Raw genomic sequence first — 23256 nt, forward strand, 5'->3', positions numbered from 1 at the left:
CCTCTGTGACTTGGAGAAAATAATTTGCCTCATACTATCATTATGAAGATGAAGTGAGATATTGTCTATGAAATCACCCAGTTGAATGCCTACATGTAAATGTTAGCTCCTTTCTCTCATTTGTGGAAGGCAAGTGGATGTTATAGGCCTTATGGTTAATTATGACTTTAATTATTTTAAAAATAATAGTATTTACATTTACAGGGAACCATACCTTATTGTATGTTATTATCCTGCGTGGGTCTCATGCACACCTACTAACAGCCCTGTGAAGTTGGCAGGGGAAAGTGTGGTCTTTATTTTATGGACCAAGAGACGAAGGTTCTCACAGGGCACTTGACTTGCCTAAGTCAGTGGCTTGAGCCATGTCTGCTGTTACAGTTGTCAATTTCTTCCCCCTTCTTATTTGTGATGGATCCAGCAGAGCTGTGTGGCAGAGAATGCTCCCTTCTTGAGCCCATGCCAAGTGGCTGGCTACTGAGATCATGCCCATCATCACATGGCCCTCCTTCCTGGGGGCATCTGTGGCCACCTAGGCCCACCACCCTAGGAAGCCACAAATTAGTCATTTCTTTGCCATCTTGGGCTCAGTCCCAATTCTCAGCAAAGTTCTCTCATCTCCCCCATGTGTCTGAAGGAAAAGAATCATCCCATCTGTCCCCACAGTCAGAAGCCAAGGCCAGCGTGGGCACTTGGCCAGGAATAGAATCAAGTTCTTCCCAGAATGGCCAGCTCAAGTCATCTTTTGTGCATGGGCAGAGTCATCAAGAGGGTGCAGAGTAGGCTTGTTACCTCTTCCTGGCAGACCTCTAGGGCCACAATTGGAAAGTGGTAATGCATGAAGACTAGTAATTAAACACAACTCAAAATAGTAACACAAAATACTGACTCTTTGGAGAAAGAGACACTGTACAAATTATTTGGTGTTAGGAAAAACTTTCTTTTCCTCCTTATGACCAGAGACTCCATTTTCTCTGAGAATTCATGCTTGTTTATTGGGCTTGTGTGGGTGCATGTGGGTGGGTGCATTCGCATGTGTCTACATACACACATGCCACTAGGTCACATTTAAGGCAACAGTTGCCCTCTGAACAATTGGGCAAACAGAAAAGCAAGACTGCAACTCATGGAGAGGAAGACCGGCAGGGTTCTGAATGGTGACTTCACACCAACTTGACCCATGCTTTGAGAGCTAGACAACCAGAGTACTGCCCCTCCCCGCAATGTGGACCCACATTCACCTCTCTACAGGTAGTCCATGGGGATGGGAGATTTTTCTAAAGATGAGACGATACCCCAGAAGGCCCATATATGACCAGCAATAAAGCAAGAAGCATCCCACTGCTGATTTGAGGACACATATGAATGGGGTGCTGGAGAGCAGATAGAAAAAGTATCCTTCCCAAGATAGACTAAGGCACTGTTTGCAAATGTATAGCAAAACTGATAGGGTAGTGAAATAAATAGGGCAATGAGCAATAGAGGTGCTCATGATCAGCTTTAAATTAAATTTAAAAAAATGAAAGAAAGACATAGAATAAACTAGGATATATTGAATGAAGTAAGAATAATTTTTGTTCTTAAAACATTTATGTGATATAAAACATATTCTGAGATCTTGTAACTAAAATAAGCTATCCCCTGAAAGGGAGGAAGGTAAGTATATTGGCAGTATCAGCACCACAAGTCTAGTGCTATTTGGGAAAGTTACTGCCCATTTAAGTATTTGCATATATATATATATATATATATATATATATATATATATATATTTTTTTTTTTTTTTCCCTTAAAAAAGTCTTTGATTCAACAACTGAAGTCTACACCTTCTGGAACCTATGGTAGGCTTCAGTGCTACTAAGCTAAATGAAATACAGCTGATGACCTAGAAGAGCTCACCGTTTGCTGAGGAAGACAGACTTGAAAATAGATGTGACGGGGACAATAATAATCATTGCCCAAGGACTCAACGTTCTTCCACTTTCTCCTGCGGCTGTGGCAGGAAAGATCCTGGCTTCTTGGCTTGGCATCAACAAAGGTTGATGATGTGTGGGACATTAAAATTCATTTCTCCTGTTTCTTTTTACTTTGTTTAAGGTAACCACTAGAAAATTTAAAATGACATCGGTATCTGTCATTATATTTCTATCGGGCTGTGCTACTGTGGACTATTGTGTAACTATTATGTGAATAAGATCAAACTATAGATACTGTCAAGGACGATTGATAATATAAACTTACTACTGAGAAAACAAGTTGCATAACTAAATGCATAACGCATTAAAAAAACCATATACACATTACAAAGGGAAAGATGAGAAGTATCTGAGAGGATCCCAGGTGTTTGGGACCAGAGGGTACTCAAATGTTGCACTGAGCAGTGGTCAACAGGAAGCTTCTTGCAATGTGTGAGTAACATCAGGAAAAGTTCATGGAGTGGTGAACCACCCTGGGGAGTGGTTGGGCTTGGGGAAGGGAGGATGTGGGAATTTGATATTTTGCTGTGATTTTTTTTCTGTAGATTTTAAGATAATAAGCATGTATGCACTCGGCAACTTCTTAAATAGGGATTGATTATAGGACGGATGATCATTGCTGATGAGCTGACTCGGGTTCTGGAAATTGCATCAAGACTATGTTGATTGTTGGCCCCTTTCATCTGGCTCCCAAACACTACCTTCTCTAGAACGCTATTCCGTGGAGGCAGCTTCATGCCCCATTTGATAAATGCATTGTCGATAGCTCAAGCCAACTGAAATAATAATGGGAGAAACTGATATTTCTGCCAAGAACTGAGAACTGGATGATGCTGGCGAGTGTTTCCTGAAGCCAAAGACAGGTTTCCTATAATTAGAAGCAATTTGCTAGAAAGTTTACCAGGCTCTTCCAAAGCATACAATATGCCAAACTGTTAAAGGTTTCTTTATTTTTCCTTTCCTTTTCGTGACACATCACAGATGGAGAGTGTGGATTTCTCCCTTTTCCTCGGCTGGGGCTGTTATTTCAGAGGATCACATCTTTGCCGAGTCAGTGGAGTGGGAAGAAGAAAACCAACTTTTTGTATCATTGTGGGGAGTGGGAGAAAATTCAGAATCTTATTCTAAACATTTTGATGCTAGAGTCCTTTCCAACTGTCTCCACTGAGAGACATCAGCTTTAGCCAAGCAGGATCTAGCAAGTGAAATATACACCAAGACCAAACTCATTGAATTTCCATTCAGTGTATAAGGAAACAAAAAACTCAGACTGCATTTACATGAAGAGCTATTCCCATTTCTATATTTCAGAAGTCAGCCTCAAAGGCCAGGGGTGCTGCAAGGAGTAGACTTACATCTATTGAGCACCTAGTGAATTCCCAGCTATGTGCCAGGCACCTTGCCCATTCTGTACAGTGCAACACTAACCTTGCGTCCCCTACATCCCCAGCCCAACAGCCCTGTTGTAGATATGATCACTATTCTCAATTTATAGACAAAACTGAGACCCAGCAAGGCTAAGAAATTTTCCCAGGATCAGAGGCAGAGCTAGGACACAATACAAGTCTGACTCCTAAATCAGTGCTCTTTCCACTATACCTATCTGCCACGCTGTTGGAGCCAGTCTTAAACTGATGGAAGGCCGGCTATCAATTCCAAGGCTACTATATGGGATTCACAGATCCTCCCAACTTGTGGTCTTTAAGAGAGGGAATTGGAACAGGCTTTTACCTCCTCCTGGTCTAAGAGCTCTAGCTCTGCAGCACTTGGAACAGCTGCCTCCCTGGGAGCCTCTCTCTCTCTCTCTCTCTCTCTCTCTCTTTGTTTTCCTGGGAACCTTCTCATCTAGCTTCAGCTGCCCATTCTACTCTATGACATAACACTTGTACAACCAAGTGGTCCTGGAAAGGCCTTGACTCTGCATGTGGCTGTTTTCAGCCCTGTGTTCTCACCACAGACATATTGTGCTCTAGAACACTGGGAAGGTGGCCTCCTCGATCCTGATGTCCCATCAATCTAGTGGACAGAAAACGGAAGTCGTGCTGGGGAACATGCAGTGTATTTGTATAGAGCAAGGCTCAAATGAAAGGGGGTTAGACCATGGGAAGTTCTGGATGCACCCCTCATCCATTCTTCCATTACCCATTTATCCAATCATCTGTCCATTTGTCCATCCCTCCAACTATTCAACCAAGGCTAAAACTGAGACAGGACAGGTAATAATTGAGGTAATACACCCAAACAAACAGAGATTGTGTTAGGTTGATAGAATAATGGGATCTTTATTTAATATTTTTAATAACAATTTTTTTCAATGATTTAAAAAATCTGTCTGGAACCTCATAGAAACTGGGGAAGGCCGGTAGAAAGAGTGTGGGCTTAGAAAAATGCTGCATGATCTTACTTACATATGCAATCTAAAAAAGTCAAACTCATGAAAGCAGAGATCAGAGCAGTGCCTGCCTGGGTGGTGGAAACAGGGAGCTGCCGGTCAAATGGTCCAAATGTCCAATACTAGATGATTAAGATCTGACTGTCTGATGTACAGCATGGTGACTCTAGCTAATAGTACTGTATTTTATGTTTGAAATTTGCTAAGAGAGTAGAACTTCAATGTCCTCACCACTCACACAGAAAGGAACAACAAGAGGTGGTGAAAAGGTGCTTCTGCTGAATTAGAGGTATTATTTCAAAGTGTATTCATATACCAAAACCTCACATTGTACACCTTAAGTATATGTAATGATCCTTCATCAATCGCACCTCAGTAAAACTGGGGGAAAAAGAAGGAAACAGTGGGCTTTGGCCATAGAGAAATATGAAGTCAAACTCTGGCTCTGCCTTTTACCAGCTGGGTGAACCTTGAGCCTCTTTCTCCTTGTTTCCTTGTCTGCCTTATGAGGGAATCCATATTCATTTCCTCAGCAGCGAGGAGCGAGTGAGGTTGCCAGACCAGACAGCACTTAGCTAGGACTACTCACAGGAGGGCTTGGAATGCATTTGGTGAATAGATATAGAAGGTGTCTGCAGGATGGTTTATGGGACCTGTGTTAGCCTAAAGTGATAAATTCCAATTGATTCTGTAACTAAAGTCCATCTTTTATTTTTCATGATTGGGTAACAAGTAGATTGCCCACGGGATGGAGGCTTTCTTTACCTCTGGAAAGTGAGGAGAAGGTAGGGGGGGGATACTCCAAATGACTTGTTATAAACCTCTTTATCAAAATGGGCACATTTTCTGTCTAATTTGCCTTTGAAACTCAGCAAGTTCACTTGACCTTGGAGGTTAACTGCTGCTGGAGACCCAGCTGAACACTGTGTCCTGGGAATGGAAAAATTCAGTGGGCTGCATTTTGCTGCCAGAGGCTTAATCTGTTTACAAGGTCTCTCACCCTTAGACTGGCTGGAAAGCAGCCACTTTGGGTACCCAGAGAAGAATGCCTTTCCAGAATTTTGCTAAGCTCCTTGACCAAGAAGAATAGGTCTTAAATCTTGGGAGGTTCATGGTAAAACCAATTTAGTAGGCAGTGAAAGAGACAAAAGGCCAAGAGAGGCTGAGAGTGGTGATGGAGGTGACACACCAGCATACAGGTCCTTGGCTCTACTGGGATGGCACCGCTTTTGAATCTATTCAGAACTTGCAACTATCTTTTCTTCAGCACTCAGGGAGCCCTGAAGTTTCAGTAGGCCTAGTGAGGGTTGGGGGGGGGGGGGCAGTTACATTGGGCATCAAGCAGTAAGGAAGCTTCTAGTGAAGCATGGGTGAGTCGCACATGCACCTACAGGAATGTCTTTGCCATGGTGAGAAACTGCAGGCAATCAAAATGTCCCCTAAATAGGAGAGTGCTGAAAATTTTGTATTCCTGTCTTTTAATGGAGGGCCATGTGTCCGTTAGAATGGACAAAGTCCCCCTCTGTGTGCTAAGAATGAAATCTGTCCTGGATATATTAGTAATGGAGAAACATTTCATATCATAACAAATATCATAACAAAAAGGTTGAGAGATAATACACGTGAGGTGATCTTGTTAATGTAAAAAATAAATCTGTACCCCAAAATTACACATTTGCATATATTCGTAGACAGGAATAGAAATGTTTCAGCAAACAAATCTGTAACGATATAGTGAAATTATTTATAATGGCTCTTGTGAGGAGCAGAGTAGGGTTGTAGGGATGGGAGAAGGAAAGGAGGTTCATTCTCTTACTGTTTACATATATATTTTAAATAGCTTTATTGAGGGGCAGCCTGGGTGGCTCAACGGTTTAGCGCCGCCTTCAATCCAGGGCGTGATCCCAGAGACCCAGGATTGAGTCCCACGTCAGGCTCCCTGCATGGAGCCTGCTTCTCCCTTTGCTGTGTCTCTGCCTCTCTCTCTCAATGTGTCTATGAATAAATAAATAAAATCTTAAAAAAAATAGCTTTATTGAGATGCAATTTACATACCATGAAAATTTTCCATTTAAAGTATACTGTCCAATGTTTTTAGTGTATTTAGAGTTGTGCAACCATTATCATAATCTAATTTTAAGAACATTTTCATCATTCCAGCAAGAACTCATACCTACCCATTAGCATTCACACCCTATCTCCCCCCTCCCCTAGCCCGAGGCAAACCCTAATCTACTTCATGTCTTTATCAATTTTCCTTTTTAGACATTTCATATAAATATATTTTTATATTGCGAGACTTTTTTCCTTTTCCAAGTATATACTATTGTATAATTAAATAAGCGAATACATTTTGTTAAAAAAAAAAAGACAACAACAAAATGGGGCCCAGATGTTTCTGGGGACACTGGGGTGGAACATGGGAGAAATGAATTCACAAGCCTCCGAATGAAAGCAATCAGGGGTTGGACACTTAAAAAAAAAAAAAAAAAAAAGATGAAGCCATTATGGTGGCCCCCATCCTATACCAAGAAGAGAGACAGAGACACATGGGGAGAAGGCCATGTGTCCATGGAGATGCAGGGGTGCAGGTTGTAGGAATGCATCTACAAGCCAAATGCCAGGAATTCCCAGCAACACCTGAAGGGAGGACAGAGGCAAGGGATAAGTTCTCCCCTCAGTCTTCAGTCGTTCAGAGGAAACACAGCCCTACCATGCCTTGATTTTGAACTTCTGGCCTCCAGAACTGTGAGAGAATACTGTTCTGCTGTTGAGAGCCACCTAGTTGGTGCTACTTTGTTATAGCAGCCATAGGAAACCCCCATGTTGCAAAAAAGTAAACTGGGGCTTCCTCTGGGAAAAGAGGTCCGGTGACACTGTTACCAGGTGGCTGAGCTGGGTTCCAACGCAGCCAGTGGGGAGCAGGTGGTGTGCTTGGTCCCATGGGATTCTTTCCAGCTCCCCCACAGACAATAGGGTTCCTCATTACAGTCCATCAGAGAGTCTTGCGAATCTGTTTTACTTGCCTTGAATAACACATATGAGGAGGATAAATAAGAGGGATAGATAGGTCTAAGGGAAGGAACCCAGGCATGAGCTTGCTTCCCAAATGCAATGGCATTTTAGGGAAAAGCTCCTTCTGCTTGGTTCTTAGGCACAGTTCACTGAGGCACACTTTTGCCGCCCCCCCCCCCCAACCCTCACCTGCCAGCAAACCTTTCCTGAGGGTCAGACCTCACAAATTCTGAGAGGAAGAAAAAGTTCTTTTCTTTGGCTGCCTTTGTGGAAGTTGGCTGTGTGTGTGCTGGGGGGGTGTGGGTATGGGTGGAGATAGGAAGACCTGCAACATTTCATCCAGCTCTCCCTACCTCCAGAGAAACTGGCCACCCTCTGCTAAAGAGCAGGTCCAGAATCCAAGACGAGAACATTCGAGGTGTATCTCTTTCCCTCATTCTTAGAGTGTATCTAATCGGTATGTAGATATGTCCCCAGAATGGCCAGAAGGCAGAAGGGGGCTCTCACCCATACAAGGTGCTCAACATTTAATCATCGCAACACCACCTCTAGTCAATTGCTCATTTTACAGCCTTGGAATTGGAGGCTCCGAGAGGGGAGGTAACTTGCCCAAGCACACACAGCTAATGAGAGGCAGGAGCAGGCATGGAGCTAGGCAGTGTGACTCTAAGACTGAGTAAGCTCTGGGACTTTACCCTGCACTTTGGAATCAAGCAGCCTGTGTCGAAATCCACTGCGGATTTCGAGGCATTAGGCTTTGGGCTATAAAACTCAGATAATGGGGCTCCTGGGTGGCTCAGTCAGTTAAGTGGCTGACTCTTGGTTTAGGCTCAGGTCGTGATCTCACAGTCCTGGGGTTGAACCCTGCATCAGGTTCCATGCTCAGCAGGGAGTCTGCTTGGGGAGTCTCTGTCTCCTCTCTCTTGGAACGCTCCCCTGTTCACTCTCTTGCTCTCTCTCACTCTCTCAAATAAATAAATAAATCTTTAAGAAAAAAAAATCTCAGCTAATATTCACTTCTACCTACCAGACTGTCAGGAGAATTGACCAAATGCTTCCCTCAGTGAGCATCTGGCTTGTGTCAGGACTTTAGAGGAGGCAGTTTTCATTTGTTCCCTCCTTTGGAAATGTCTCTCTTTATCCTTCCTTCTCATCCAGATCGGGGTTTGGGAGAGGAGCGTCCATCTCTCACCTTTCTTTATCTCCCACAACTGATAGGCACACAGTAGGTCCTTAGGACAGTCCTGTGGAGGCAACATGATGGTGTCAAAGAGTCATGAGATTTGGCTCCAGGTATCAGGCAGGGGCTTGGTGAGGGGCCCAGGGTCACATGAGGACCTTGCTGATTTCTAATGGTTCATTTCATGTCTTGGTTTCCTCAGCTGTAAAATGGGCTCATAATACTTGCTTTTTAAGATTGTTTGGGGGACTTATCAGATCTCATGTGTGAAAAGTACCTGCAAAAACGAGTGCCTGTTTGGTCTTTATTTTTCTCTCCCCTTCTTCCTTCTGTTCTTCCTCCTTTCCTGAGCTTCAGTTCTCTCACCTATAAAAGAAGGTGAATCATAGGACCCTCTCCCTGGGTCATTGTAAACGAAGGATGAAATCCTCAAAGAAGCTCTAAGGCACTGGACACATCAATCAAAACTGAACTGAGAGAAAACATCCACCAGCACAGAAATCACTCGATTTTCCTGCCAGAGAGAGTTGGGTCTATTTTCCACCTACCTCAAATCAGAGAAGCCAAAAGCTAAAGGATATAATGCTTTCTTGGCGAGGAAAGAATAAAGTCCTGCAGAATGAAGAAAATTCTAACACACCTTTCCAGATTATTATATCAAGTGAGAAATGGTTTCAGCTGAAGCTGTCTGAGTAAATTACTGGCAGTCAGAGGGTGAGGAAATTGAGCTGTGAATGCATTTATATAATGTATTTATATGTCAAACTTGGCTTCTGCTCTGTATTTTTTTGTGGATTTTAGACATGAGATATTTTGCCAGATTCTCCTTTCCTCAGGAGGCAGTTGTGTAGGTTAGGAGAAGGCCCCAGACAAATCTCCAAGTAGAATATAAATTCTTCCCTCCTCCAAACATTTTTTTTTGTAAGAATAAAAAAGATCCTTTACTGTGAAGTACATGTTTGGGGACATAGTTTTTGAAGTTGGATTAGGATATATTGGAATGCAGCCTTAGGATGCTCTTCTTCTCGTTCTACTTGGTAAACTCTTACATGTATGTCAAAGCCTGGATCAAAGTTGCCCTGTTCTGTGAACTCCCCTGACATCAGCTGCGGCTAGTGCTAGGGAACCCCTCCACTTGTGCCTGGACCACCCTTTATCAACCCCTCTGTCACAGCACATGCTACTCTCTATTTCCTTGTCTGCCTCTCAGAAGACAAGAAATTATAACCTTCTTGAGGGCAGGAGCTACTTTTGATCTGTGTTGATGTCACACAACCCAGCACAAGGCTGGCCATCTAGCAGATGCTTAGCTAATGGCTTAATGAATGATGCACCTGCATTCATTATAAAAGATAAGTGAACACAAAGATATGGAGAAACATGGGGAAGATTATTCTGAAGGAGGGGGATGGGCTGAGAGGTCATTTGTAACACTCTTGAAAGGCCACCAGCAACAGACAGACAACATTAAGAGATTACTTATTAGGTACCATGAAGGCTGATCATGTTGAATGTGAAGTCAACAAGTAAAGTAAAAGTTGGAACAATCAAGACTCGCCCTGAAAATATCTTAAATCCCCCCAAATAACCAAAAACCCAAAAACATGCCTTTGTATATCTAACCCACAGATGATTTTCTCAATCCATCTTTGGTGGTGGTCTTCAATTTTCCATCCAGTTGTCTCTTTAAAGAAGCAAGATTTTATTACTCTTCAAGAGACTTGTCTTCACAAAAGTGAATTCCACTCAGTTGTGATGGTTTTCCTCAAACCTGTGAAATCCTCTCCACTCTCTCCATCTGTGGGGCACACACACAGACCATATCAGGGGAGAGGACCTCCTTGTGTACAGGCACGTATTCCCGAGCTAAGTGTTATATGACATTATACCACTGGGTCAAGGTATAAGGAGTATTTCCACACTCATTTATTTTTTCATATAAAAGGTACTGTTTCACATTATAATTCATTAAAATGTGTATATACCACATAATATATATATACACACCACACACAGTATTTGTGAGTGACAGAAACCTCTTATAAAGTAGCTTAATAAAAAGAGGAGAATTCTTCATCTCATTCCATCAAACTTCCCAAAGGGCAAGACTAGAGTGGACCTTGAGGATGGCTGGGTATTCTCTCTCTCTTTCTCTCAATGTCCCCCTCTTCCCACCCTACCTCCTACAGAAGACAGCCTTTCCATGGGTGCTGGGGAGTACAGTTTTTGCCAGCCACAGAGTCACATTTTCCCAGCTCTATGACTGGAAGGACAAAGAAAACACTTCCCAATGGTTCTAGTTGGAAATTCCCAGAGAAGGACTCTGATTGCTTCAACTGAGGTGACGTTTCTACCTGTCTAGTAAGAAGGTGAATGATTGGGTCCTGGACAGATATGATATTAGCTATGACAGTATATGATTTGGTAGGCTTCAGGAAGGATCTTGAAATCTTAACCATTTAAAAGAATTTTAATTCCACCATAGTTAATATTCAGCATTATATTCATTTTGGGTGTACAATATAGTGATTCAACAATTCTATACATTACTCAGTGCTCATCACAGTGTACTCTTAATCCCCCTCACCTATCTCACCCATCCCCCTATCCACCTCCCCTCCATTAACCATATGTTTGTTCTCATAGTTAAGAGTCTGTTTTTTGGGTTGTCTCTTTTCTCCCCCCTCTGTTTATTCGTTTTATTTCTTAAATTCCGCATATGAGTGAGATCATACGGTATTTGTCTTTCTCTGACTGGCTTACTACACTACCATTATACTCTCTACATCCATCTGTGTTATTAATGGAAAGATTTCATTCTTTTTTATGGCTGGATAATATTCCATCATGTATATATGCCACATCTTCTTTATCCATTCATCTGTTGATAGAAGCTTACCTTATTTCCATAATTTGGCTGAGTGCTGCAATAAGCATAGGGGTGCATGTATCCCTTTGAATTGGTGTTTTTGTATTCCTTGGGCAAATACCCAGTAGTGCAACTGCTAGATCATAGAGTAGCTCTACTGTGAATTTTTTGAGAACCTCCATACTGTTTTCCACAGTGGCTGCACAAGTTTGCATTCCCACCAACAGTACACGAGGGTTTCTATTTCTCCATATCCCCATCAATACTTGTTGTTTCTTCTGTTTTTGACTTTAGCCCTGGAATCTGAACTTTTAAAAATTCCATATGTGATTGCGATGTGTACTCTCAATCGAAAATCATTGATCTATATAAGTACTAAATAGATTATATGGATATAGTATATCAAGTAATATATTCAAAGATCCCAAAGTGGCTGAAAGAAATGAGCTAATCTCTATACCTCATCATTATTTAGATGTCTATTCTGTTTGCTATGCTTAAGGATATGCAGACAAATAAGATTTGAATCCCACCATTAAGGAGCTACTATTTAATGAAAGAGACAGATACAAATAAAAGTGACAATAGGGTATACAGTCTTGGTTATCTAAGTACACAGAGAAGGAAGCACAAACATGTTTGGAATAATTAGGGAAGTCTTTCCTGATGAGGGACATTTGAACTGGGTCTTGAGTGATATATAGAAGCTCACTACTTAGAACAGGCAAAGAAAGAGCATTTAGCCATGAGAGAACTGAAGCTTCAAGAATCTGGTGGGGCTTTAGAGCCTAGTCTTTTGAGTATCACTTTTAACTCAGACTTCATACATTTAAATCCTATCCTTCCCACTTAGCAGGCACATGACTTCAGAGACACACTCAAGTTCTATACCACCTATGTGCCTTAATCTTCTCACTTATAGGATGGAATTTATAACCTCATTCTCATGGGTTATTATAAAGATCACATTAGTTGATATTCCAAAACTGGTTTACATACTAGGATTTTGAATCACACAAACTCAGGTGTATTACTGCTGGTTAACTGTGATCCTGGGCAAGTTATTATTCTAGTCTATGTCTCCTTACATTAAAAATATGGATAATAGTAGTATAGATCTCAAGAGTATTTCTGAAGCTCGAATGAGAAATAATGTGTGGAAAGTATTTACCTCAAGATCAGGCACATGGTAAGCACATTGCATATCATTATGGAGAAATTATTTGTAAAGTGTTTAGTACAATCCTTGATACATAGTAGATGTTCATTTTTTCCCTCAGTTTGGACTAGCCCATGGCTAGGAATTGTCCTTGAAAATCTAATCAACCCATTAGTCTCCACCAAGATGCTGAGAGGGGATGAGAAGGTAGCCCCTGAATCCATCCCAGTCCGTGTGTTGCATGTCAGGAAAGTGGGGAGATTGTCTCCATTCCATCTAGCTGAGCTTCCTCGGGCAGAGGTCCAGAGTCTATGGAATGGAAAGCTGACACACCAGGGCATTCATTCTGGAAGAAAATTAAAGCCCATTAGAAGAAAATACTTCAATCGGCTGGACCATTCCACATGGAGCGACATCCTGGCACATCTAATGGAATTACTAAACAGTGGGGGTGGCACAGACCTCCTTTCCTTGGGGTGTTGGGGAACCAGAAAGAATATTCACATGGCCCATACCAATAGGCAGCAGAATTATGCTAATAAGCATCTCGGCCTGTTGAAAGTGAGTGGGCATGAAGTCAAGAAGGGACCAGTGCCTGGTCATCTCCACGCCCACAGGCTTGAGCAATTTGTTTTATTTTCCAAGGCTACATTCAGACCAGGGGAGGGAAGGAAAAACTGTATGGTCCAAGCATGGCTGGAAGACCCCAAAATAGGTGACTTTTGCCCCTTGAGCCAAACCTCATCAAAGGGAGGACAATAACGTCTATCCGGAGCCTTCACTTTGCCAGGCTCTAGATTACTGTGGCCCCTCCAAACCCTGAGACACTGAGATAAGTTAGGAAAGTGACCTGCCCAACGTTAGAGTCAGTTTCCAACCAGGGTGCCAGGTGCCAAGGCCTGGGTTCTTTCATTGAAAAACTCTCTTGAGTCTGGTTGTAACATAGCAACTTGTTTTGGAGTTACCCAGATGTGGGTGCTACAACCTATTAGCCATGTGACCTGAGAGTCCTGATTATCCCCATCTGTGAAATGGAAACAGCAATGTCTATTTCAAAGGATCATGGTGGAGATTCTATTGCAATAAGGGCTATGAAGATACTCTGAAAACTATATATTCTCTGTCCATACATGCACAGATGGTTTTATTTTACTTTTTCCAAAGGGACTCAGAGAGCAAGAGGAAGAGTGGCAAGGAGGGTGGAGAATTAACCCTTATACGTGGCAGGCTAGAAATCCCCCAAGGTAGAGCTGGTCCATATTGAGTGCCTACAGAGGTAGCGTAGTAAAATCTTGGCATGCAAGGACATAAAAGGAACATAGGACAGGGTGCTTTTAAGCCAGCACAGTGAGCCCTTCACACATGGTGCCAGCAGACCAGGACTTCTGAGTATTCCCAGCTCCTGGGCTGGTATAGGGAAACATTCACGTGCACATGACTGAGGGAATGAACGATCGAACTAAAGTTCTAAGCAAGGCCACAGGCCTGCGTGCAGGATGGAGGATGGCTGATGAGGCCTCTCCTCACTTCCCACAGCTCAGTGATGTCACATATGTTTTTAGTTTAGTTTTTTTTTTTTTATTTAAAAGACTTATTTTATTTTATTTTATTTTATTTTATTTTAATTTTATATATAGAGAGAGCACAACAAGGGGAGCGGCAGGCAGAGGGAGAGGGAGAAGCTGACTCCTGCTGAGCAGGGAACCCGATGCAGGGCTTAATCCCAAGACTCTGGGATCATGACCTGAGTCAAAGACAGACACTTAAATGACTGAGCCTCCCAGATGCCCCTTTGGGTGTTTTGTTTGTTTGTTGTTTTTAATAAATTATTCTCTTAAGGTCTCCTTAAAAGTATCCCACCTCCTGAGAGTCCCAAGCAGTTTCTTCTTCACCTGTGCTCAAGATATTTTATCCTCATGCCTAAACCCCTTTATCTTCTTACAAAACCAAGTGAGAAGTATGCAAGAGTTAAGTGTGTGCATTTTTAAGCTGAAAATTTTTCTCGAGCAGTCGAGTGAAGAGCAAGTTCCATAGCTTCGGGGCTCTGGGAGCGGGGAGAGGCTGGAGTCCTGGACAAGCTCTCGCAGGGCAGCCTCTGTGCTGGACTCCAGGACAGGGGGAGAGGTGGGTTGCAGAGGTCTGAGGGGTAGGGGCCCACCAGGACACTATCACCAATCATAGGCTGGAAGTGGGAGAATTTAATCTTCTTCAAGAAATCCTTACGGTGTAAAAAAAGTCGGGTGCAATATTATAAAAACCCTGCAGAGAGGTTTTAATGGGAGTAGACACATTGGGAGCATTCTCTAGGTCCAATTTTCTCATTATAAAACTGACCGAAGTGTAAAAAACACCCGATGCATATTTAATATCTCTAATATGTGGCTGCCTTTTAGCCTCGGGAGAAGGACAGGTATTCATTTTCATCAATTACTTTTTAACTATTTTTTTTTTTCAAAGGGGGGTGGGGGAAAGAAAACAGAGACAAAACAGATGCCTTGAGCCCTTTGATCAGCCTCCCTGCAGACAAGCAGGCTGCCCGCTAGCACCTCTTTAACTATAGCTTGCCAGGGAGAAAATGAATGGTTTCAGCTCTGCAATCATAGTGCCTGCCGAAGGCCTGTCATCGAAGCCAGAGGGACCTGGTCCCAACCAGCTCTACTAGCCCCAGAATTACAACCAGCGGGCCCAGAGTTAAATACCCCCTGTGGCCAGCGGCTTCCACCGGCCCAGGAGCTCCGGGCCAGCCACCCGACCCCCTGCTCACGTCCCCCACCCCACCCCTGTTGCTATAAATATAGAAAACTAAGATCATACACACTGACTCAGGCAGGCCAGACAGGAGAGAAAGAAGCAGGAGACAGCAGCCTTATCTCCTGCTCGAGAGTCGGGGAATGCGGCTGGCAGGGAGGGGAGGGTGCAAGAGGCAGAAGGTCAGATTTCTGGAGCATCCCGTGCAGAACAGGGACAGCCCACGCTGGGCCAGAGCCTCTTGCCAAATCTGCTGGGAGCATGCAGGCTGGTTTGGGGGATGTTAAGCACCAAGTGCCTATTGCCTCATTTCAGAAGGGAAAAGAGGAGAGGGTAATAATGACTCGGGGCCCTATCCTTAGGCTCTGCCCCGGGCAATTAGTGTATTTAGCCCCAGTATATTTGGCCAATAGCTCGACATACTCAGGGCCAGGCTCTGTGCCAGGCACATGATGGAAGCCTGAATAAGGTCACTTAGACGAATGAGGGATGGCCAAATTTTTAGAAGACAAAGTTGAAATTCACAGAAGTTCAGTGACCTGCTAGAGGTGGAATTAGGATCCAGATGGGCCTACCCACAAAGCCAGTTCTGCCCCGGAAGTGTGTGCTGCCTGTCTGAAAAGAGGTGGTGGGCTTCCCAACCAAGAAATGTGGGTTGACTCCCAGGGCTGGCACTGGCGGGGGAGACACCCACCTCTGGAGCAGAATTTAAGGGGGCATTAAAAAAACTCAGTGATCAAGATTAATAATATTTTAATTCAGTATTTTCCAATATCAGAGTTAATGCAAAAATCCGTGATAAACAAAATACCAAATTTTGAAATAAAAACAAAATCAGTTTTACCGATCCTTCCTTTTGCTTCAGGCTTCACTATGACCTGGCAGATGCTGCTGACTTAACGTGCTGTGTGACCCTGGGCATGCATTTTCCCTCTCTGCACAAAAGGAGCAGACCAAAGGCTCCTGGAGCCGCTTCCAATTCCAACACACTGGTGTAGGGGTTCAAGCCTGGCCCAGGGGTGGTTTCTGGGGTGGGCGTGGGCCCCGCAGAGGCGCCTGCCAGTCTGCAGCTGGGAAGCTGGGGAAGGTATGTGGATGAGCGCTCACTTCCCAAAGCGCTCACTCGCCTGTCCTTGTGCAGCATCTGGGTTGAGTTTCACAAGTGCCTCCCCAAGAATGTGAGGAAGGGCACTGGGAACCGAGGTCAACTGCAGACATGACGTTGGTACATTTTTGGCTCCGTGGGGCTGGGATGGCTCGAGGGGAGTTCTGCTGGCTTTCATGGTGACGGTGATGACAGCCTGTCATGAAGTCACTGATGGCTCCAGCTTGTCCTCCTGGGATGCCAGCTCTTGGGGTCACTTCTTTTCATTCATGTGGCTTTTTCATTTTTCCCCCATCCCCATTAGCAGAAATTCTTTTATTTTCAGAACAATGAGAGGGACAGCTGGGGAACTGCTACAGTTATTTGCTTAAATTCTTCTGACATTTGCTCATTGCTTTGTAATTACATTTCTGATTTTGTCTTCTCCCACAAATTTGTACAATAGATTGGTTCCAGCCATTCACTAGATCATTCATTCATTCATTTACTTAAATAGAATTTACTAATACCTCCTGAAGGGACTGACATTTGGGTGAGTGCCCTCTTGGCACAATGCACCATGCCAAGCAGTCACCCATTGATCCTTCCAGTCCAATACGTGTCAAGCACCTACTATGTGCCAGGTACCTGTAAGTTCTGGATTTACATGATGGAGCAAACCAGCCACATCACTAGCCTTGCAGAGCCGAGGACACGTTTAGGGTGGTTTGTTCCCGGGGAAGACTGATGTTAACCAAACAGGAACAGGCGCACTGTAGCTACCATCTCTGTGATGGTTGATGGAATGTGTCAATTTTACCTGAACATGGAGAGCCCAAATATTTGGTTAAATGTTATTTCTAGGTGTGTCTATCAGGGTGCTTTCAGATAAGATTAGCATTTGAATTGGTAGGCCTAGTAAAGGAAATTGCCCTTTCTAACACATATGGGCTTGATCCAATCAGTTGAAGGCCTGACTAGAACAAATAGGTAGAGGAAGGCAGAATTTGCTCTCTAACTGTTGAACAGGGACTTCAGTCTTCCCCTGCTGTCGCACTGGAAGTCACACCATCAGTTCTCCTGGTTCTCAGGGCTTTGGATGCAGATTGGAACGACACCACTGGCTTTATGGGCCTCCAGCTTATAAATAACAGATTGTAGACTTCCTAACCTCCAAAATTATGTGAGCCAATTCCTTACAATAAATCTCTTTACATATAAATAGGATGTGTGTGTGTGTGTGTGTGTGTGTGTGTGTGTGTGTTCTGTTTTTATTGGTTTTGTTCTCTGGAGAGCCCCAAGACCACCTTTGAGAAGAGCCAAGAAGAAAAGTCATATAGTAGTCTTGAAAGCATGCAGTAGGAGTGTCCAGCTTGTCCAGGGGTTGATGGGTATCTTCTCCCAGGGAGTGGCAATAAAGCTGGGATGTTAGAGACAGCCAGTAGTTAATTAACTAGGTGAAGAAGGGGAGGAAAATGCATCTGGTACAGATAATAGCATGTGCAAATGTCCTGAGGTAAGGGCATGGATAAATATGAGAAATTGGAACAAAGTTCAGTGGCTAGAGTGTAGAGAGCCACACTACTTCATAGGGGATGAGGCTGAAGAAGTACATAGAGGCCAGATTATGCAGAGTATCACAGGTTATTTTGAGAGGTTGGGTCTTGGCATTATCATCTTGACTGTGTTAGATGTTACTGTTACTGTTGTTACCATGATTTCTCAGGTGAAGAAAATAAGGCTCAGGGAGGTTAATTCATCTGTCCACCAAATATTTATTGAGCACTTACTGTGTGTCAGGCACTGTGCTGGGTGCTGGGGAAACAGCTGTGAGTAGACAGGCAGGGTCTTGCTGCTGGGCACTTTCATGCATACAAGTGCTACCGGCAGGATGAGGACTTGGCTCTGCCAGTCCCAAAGGCTTTGTGCTCACTTGTCTTATGGCTTCCTGGGCCCAGCCCTGGGATGAAACATGCCCAGCGTGCTCAGAGTCTAGTGGTGATCATTCGGTTTAAGCCACTACGTTTAGGGGTGGCTTGTTGCCCATCAAGAGATAAGTGAAACCCCACTGGATGTATCTCAGGGAGAAATGTAAAGATCTAGGGGGAGAGGACATGTGTTGGGTTCACTCTGCATTCACTTCCCTTTCTTCTGCTAAGCAGCCCCAATTTTTCCCCAGTGTTCCTCAGGGAACCCCCCTGCACACACACACACTCAGGTGTGGTGGGCATGCCCATATTCCCCCAGCCCCCGGGGCAGAGCCAACCCCTGGTCAACCCCAGCGCAGCTTCCCCCAGCCATGGTGATTGGTTCAGAGATGGGCACATGATCCAGTCAGAGCCAATTAGAGCTATTCCTGGGACATTTATATACAAGATCAGGGAAAGAAACAGGTATGCTCTTTCTGGCTGAATCTGAACCTGAGAGGAAGTAAGCCTGGAGCTGTTAATGGTTCTCTTGCCACTTCATGGAGAAAACCTTTTGGAGAATGGAGCCCATACTGAGGAAAGCAGAGCCACCAAATGAAGAAATATTGTAGAGATGTCATCTAGAAACCTAGATAGAGCCAGACCTGGAGCAATGCTCTTTCTGGACTTGTGTGAGCACTCGAGTCTTTTCCTGTGGTGGCCACGAATATGTGCCTCTTAGACCTGTTGCTGTGAAGCATAGTAGACTTGTAGCCCTTCTGCATCCACCACCCCATTTGCTCCCAGGCCAAGCCTTGCCCTCACCCCCACCCCTACCCCCTAATACACCAACCCTGGGCTGCTTCTAGCCAATGACTGAGCATTTGGGGATAGCAGTAACGTCCCATGTCTCATCCCTGAGGGTCCCCTCGATCTGGTGACTTTGGCTGTGGGATTGCCCATTGGCTGGGCCAAAACATTCAGAAATTGCATTGTGTCTGAGACTCTTTCCACCCAGCCTGGCTGCTTTCCTTCTCTCCTTCACAGGATCAGACTTGAATCACCTTGCCTCTCCCCTTGAACCTTCCTAGGTGCTTCTGTCTCTTGCAAATCTATTCCCTTCTTGGCATCTGCTTCCTTAGAGGACCTGAACTAACTCTCCTACCGCCCCCCCCCCCTTTTTTACTTCCTTAAGCCAGTTTGAAGTAGATTTCTGTCGCCTTCAATTGAACATTTTCTGATAAACACAATACTCCTGCTAAGGCACTTGGGTCTTGTCCAGAAGGGAACAGAGACACTACAGGGTTCTAAGTCAAGGCTGTGGTCAGCTCTCTGTGGTGGAGCTCTCCTGGCATACTCTGAGTGGTGGGCTGGAAGAGAGCAACTGGAGGAGAGATGCCAGCTGTCGAATAGTCCAGGAGACGTGATGTGGAAGCCAAAACAAGCACTGAAAGGATGGATGGAAGGGAGAGGATGGATTTGGAAGATATTTTCAAGAAAGTCTTAATCTTACTTGTGACTGGTTGGAAAGGAAGAGCAAAATGAAGAGGGAGAAGCGGAAAGAGCCTCCTAGTGATCAGCTGTGCAAATTACAAACATGATGATGCCCCTTTATGGAGGGCTCCCTGTAGACTCTTACCTTTCTTAATATCACAGCTGCCCTAGGAGGTAGTCAGCATGATTATCCCATTTTACAGATGAGAAGACAGAGGTTGAGAGGAGTTACAAAAGCTTGCCCAGTGTCTGACAGTTAGCAAACGGTGTTGCTGGGATCTAAACCCAGGGCCATCTGGCTTTAAAAATCGGTGTGTTCAGCTACCACCCTGTGCCCGGCCAACAATGCTGCCCCCTCTCCCACTGCTCCCTGAGCTGCCACCACCCAGGCCAGCCTTAGATTCACTTTATCCAAATGGACAGAAAGATAGGCCAGATTTCCTCAAAATTTTTCACCTTCTTTGTTCTTTTTCCTAAATTATCAACTGTACTCTTTTAAATATCTGGTTCATGGGCTTGAGAAAGGGAATTTTTAAAAAGGCCTTGGCAAAATGCTTTTACTTCACTGTGATATTATCATGGTTTTTATGTATGGCCCTCACTGTTTTGTTTTTTTTTTTTTAAGATTTTATTTATTTATTCATGATAGTCACAGAGAGAGAGAGAGAGAGAGAGAGAGAGGCAGAGAGGCAGAGACACAGGCAGAGGGAGAAGCAGGCTCCATGCACCGGGAGCCCGATGTGGGATTCGATCCCGGGTCTCCAGGATCGCGCCAAACCGCTGCGCCACCCAGGGATCCCCCGGCCCTCACCGTTTTTAAAAGAATGGCAGCCCCTTGATCCCCTGGGCCATCACTCCTCTGTACCAACTAGCACATGGCCTTAGATGTCAGAGGCATCTAACTTATTACAGTGAACCACTATTTGATTTTGCATTCTTGGAAAGGTAACTGATTTTGCAAAGAAAGCCATCCTCCTCTAGTCCTTTGGCAGCAGAGGATGTGAACATCTCTGCCCTGCCCAAGCCTTTTGGCAAACACAGAAGCTAACTTCTTCCTACCTATCCCATCCTCTAAATAGATCCTCTATTGATTTTATTCTGTGTGCTTTTTTCTTCATTTCCCACACATCACACCACATCCTTTTTCAGCAGACTGACTTCTCTGATGTCCAGATCTTCAGCTGGCCTCTCCATGAAATGGGCATGTGAAAAGTAGAGACAAATGAGCAAATTATCATGATCAGCTGTGATTAAAAAGGGAACAGAGCAAAACAGTTTCATGGGGAACTGATGCAAACCAGGTTCTCGCAGGGAGATTCCTGACCTGTCCTGTTTCTGGAAGGGAACAATGGGCTGCATTGAGATTGTATCCCCAGATGCACTGACACGATTATTTCTCAGAAGCCCGTTTGAATCTAATTCCTGCAGTGACTATGAATTGGCTGAACAAAGAGTCAGGACACTTTGACTACAGCCTGAAGAACCACACACGGCATGATGGGTTGTTTTGAATGAATGAAAGAAAAGGGATTGGGGAGGGAGGAGAAAGAAAGACTGGAAAACATGGGTGAGCACCACCTGCTATGGAAGGCACATCACTCAACGTCTTGCTAAGGAGCCTCCACAACCTAGCAGTGACGGGTCTTCACCTACATTTCACAGCGGCTGGGAGCGGCCTTCACAGAGGTGAGACCACTTTGTTTGTAAAGGTGGAGTGAAGCTTTGAAGTTAGCACTGGGTGACTCCAAGCCTGACACTCTGCCTCCCACCAGGACAGGGGCAGGCAGCACCTACTGGTGGCACATCTCTGGAGACCCAGCCAGGAGATCATTTCGTGTTTCTGACTCCTCTCCTGAGAATGAAAAACAAGCCAACATGCCACCAGAGCTTTTTAAAGGTGGGCTCTGCTGGGCCTCCAGGTGTACACATACTTTGCAGAGCCCTGAAGGGTTCCACTAGACTTCACACAGTCTTCTTGCCTTCTGCTCCAGCCACCTCTCAAGGGTCACTTTGTGTCCTGCCTGGTCTCATGTTCACTCTGTGGCTGCTCCAGTCCTGCTCAGGGATGCCCTGGCCAAAGAAGTCCCTCAGCAGCATCACTGGTCCCTGGGCATGCACGCAGGTACCAGAGCTGAGCCTGCAGGACAATATCCAGGAGAGACTGGGGGTTCCTGGCCACTGCCATCCTGAGACCCTGGCGTGCAAAGCCATATCCCCGTTCTCCTTTAAACACAAACAAACCAAAAATCTCACGAAATTGCCTCCTTGCTGGCCTGTCCAGGCTTTCCCCAAACAGGCCCAGGCTTGTCTGAATTCCAGAGTGGGCTCAGCTTGAATCCTCGCTCTCCAACTCAGTTTAGGAAACAATTTTCTATCTGCTCCTTCATGTGAGCTTCAGAATAATTCCTGATGTTGGCAGGAAGCACAGATCTTTCTCTGCAAATCGGGAGGCTGAGAATCTTAGAAGGTTGCCAGAGGGAGGGGGTATCAAGGTCAGGTTCCCAGTCTTGTGAGAGTGTGGCTCCCACCCCTTCTGCATGCCTTTCCTTTCACTCCCTTTTTGTGGGCTGCAGCCCCAGCATGAATCTGGAGTCAGGCACCCTGCCTTCCAACCCTGGCGCCCCAGGCAAGTTCCTTGACTTCCCTCAGCTCCCTCTCTTTGTAAAACAGATGGAGAAACCCCCTACCTCTTAAGGTTGCCATGAGGAACACATAGAAGGACACCTGCATAGAACCATCTGAGCTCCTGGCACGGAGAAGCCACTTAGGGGCCGTCCCCACAGACAGGCCAGAGACAACGATGTCCCAACCAGAACATAAAGCTCTGAATGAATAGCCATTCACCTTTCATTTGAGGAAATGGTCCCCCACCTCACCTTAACATTTTGGCTGTAAAATGGGTGTAAAAATACATCTTATTCTATGGAGTTCTTGTAAGGATTAAAAAAATAAATGTGACGACTTTTGGGGGGAACTATGGCCGGCTAATCGAGCATTATTGTCATCACCAGCTGTCACCGGGTGTCACTAGATTCCCCTAGAACCTTCCTTACATGGACTACTAGAGGAGAGTCTCCAAAGCACGGAGGGGAAACCTAGACGTGCCCTGCCGACTGAGCCCTCAGGACGGGGCAAGCACGTCTGCCAGCATCCGCTCCTCCAAGTCTCACGTGGGGCTCTTCTCCTTTTCACAGAGGAGGAAATTTGAAGCTCAGCAAGCCCAGGGTTGCATGGCCTGTGATTAGAGAAGCAGGACAGGCAGGGATTAGCTCCACCTGGCTCTCCCATACTGAAAGATCCAGGAGAAAGACCTCGGAAGGCGGGTGGACAACACATAGACCCTTTTCTGATCATTCTCCTCCAGGACACATTAAAAACTAGGGCATGGGTTGGTAAGAGGTGAAAGACAGAGTCCAATGGTAGCCTGTTAGA

The sequence above is a fragment of the Canis lupus genome, chromosome 4 (assembly GCF_011100685.1).
Source record: "Canis lupus familiaris isolate Mischka breed German Shepherd chromosome 4, alternate assembly UU_Cfam_GSD_1.0, whole genome shotgun sequence".
NCBI classification, from domain to species: Eukaryota; Metazoa; Chordata; class Mammalia; order Carnivora; family Canidae; genus Canis; species Canis lupus.